The sequence below is a fragment of the Lupinus angustifolius genome, chromosome LG10 (assembly GCF_001865875.1).
Source record: "Lupinus angustifolius cultivar Tanjil chromosome LG10, LupAngTanjil_v1.0, whole genome shotgun sequence".
NCBI lineage: Eukaryota > Viridiplantae > Streptophyta > Magnoliopsida > Fabales > Fabaceae > Lupinus > Lupinus angustifolius.
Window position 1 is genome coordinate 4,736,299 of NC_032018.1, and position 1,963 is coordinate 4,738,261.

Genomic DNA, 1,963 nt, shown 5'->3' on the forward strand with positions numbered 1-1,963 from the left:
GTAATATAACCAGACTCATCAATTGTTCTCATAAACAATTATCTAATCAACCTATGTAATGTAAACAACACTTATTCCCAAACAATATCATACTTTACCATTTATCAATATATAATTCATCGACAAGATATCATGACTATAATTAAATAACACCTAAGTGGAGATCATAACCCCAAATAATAACATACACATATATTATCTATAACCGACATCGTAACCCACCGTTTATCAACATAAACAATAATATATCAACATACATTTCATAAACTAATATCATAACCATAAGTAATAATATGTGCATAATGTTAATGATGCATGATGTTTGTAACTCAAATGTGGGAACCCACTTCCACAAGTGCAATATATGCATGTTGTGTCATGATCATCCACCTTACACCAATATCCTTCCAATAACCTAGTCGAAAACAAATTAAGAGTACAGGTCCCATACCAAGCCACTTTGTACGCACCAAAAAGCATTTCATAAGCCAATTGATCAATAAGTTCCATAGGAATAGTCCATAACAAGACGATGTCGTAACAAACGCTTTCTAGGCATCCCTCTCATTGGTCCAGATTGCAAAGAGGGGTTGTCAGAGATCATCTAGTTTGGCCTGTGAGAACTGTCCGATCCAACAGGATATCCTCTCCCAGGAATACAAGGGCCTCGCCTCACCTAGACTCTCCCTCAAGACATTGTTGATGAATCACCGTCCAACAACGCCGTCCTTCTCAACATCACGGTGCTCTAAGTCATCCCGTCAATTTCCTCTCCACTACTCCATTATTAACCATATAACACTAATCGCAGTTAGATGATTAAATCTTTTAATCATTATTTACCATGCTCGACCCACCTTAAGTGATTTCCCTCAGGAATGCTTCTTGTGGGTCCCAATCTTACGTTAACACGTAATATAAAGGAAATACATCCCACCACTACGACCATCACTGGATACCCTGGACGGTCCCAGACCAAGCCTCTTACGGTCAGCCGATCTCGCTACATGGTATCCTGGGTTCCTTTCTGGACAGTGCCCTAATTCAAATCATAACTCAAAGGGTAACTTCCCTACCACTACGACTATCGCTGAATCACCCTGGACGGTCCCAGACCAAGCCACTTACGGTCAGACGATCTCACTCTGTGGTATCACGTATCCTTTTCTGGGCATCGCCTTAAATCATACATCATTCTCGGAATACATTCTTTAAAATTAATTACCGAGTTTGACTATTTAATTTCAACACCTTGAATACTTTACTTTTTAATTCAATTACGGTGTTATACCAAAGTAGTTTATATCACATACCCATACTAGGGTTATTACATACTCAACCAATCAATCCAAATAGTCAAACACAATTATTGTCTCTCATCCAAGCGATAATTCCCAAAAAAAAATCTCTAAAACCTAGGCTCTCTCGCCCAAGCGAGACCCTCTCGCCCAAGCGAGGCTCTGTCGCCCAAGCGATAGAGTTACAGAACCAAAACTTCTCCTCGCCCAGTCCTCGCTCAAGCGACGGACTTCTCTCGCCCAAGCGAGAAGGACCTGGACAGAATTCCAATTTTGCCCTTTTCGGCTAATCAAACGTATTTTCACATGGTTTTTCAAACACCTGCATACAGAAAAGTTCCCAACAACATCCATATACCATATTCAACACATTTCATCAACAATCATATATATTCAAAAGCATTCAAACATAAAAATCTTGGGTTTCTTAAAACCCAAGTTAACCCCAAAACCTTTGAGATGGTTTAGGAGATCCGGGTGTCATATTCGGACACCACTATGTCACGATGTATTCTCTCTCACACATACAATATTCAATACATTTCATTATCAATCATACATATTCAAAAGCATTCAAACATAAAAATCTTGGGTTTCTTAAAACCCAAGTTAACCCCAAAACCTTTGAGATGGTTAAGGAGATCCGAGTGTCATATTCGGACACC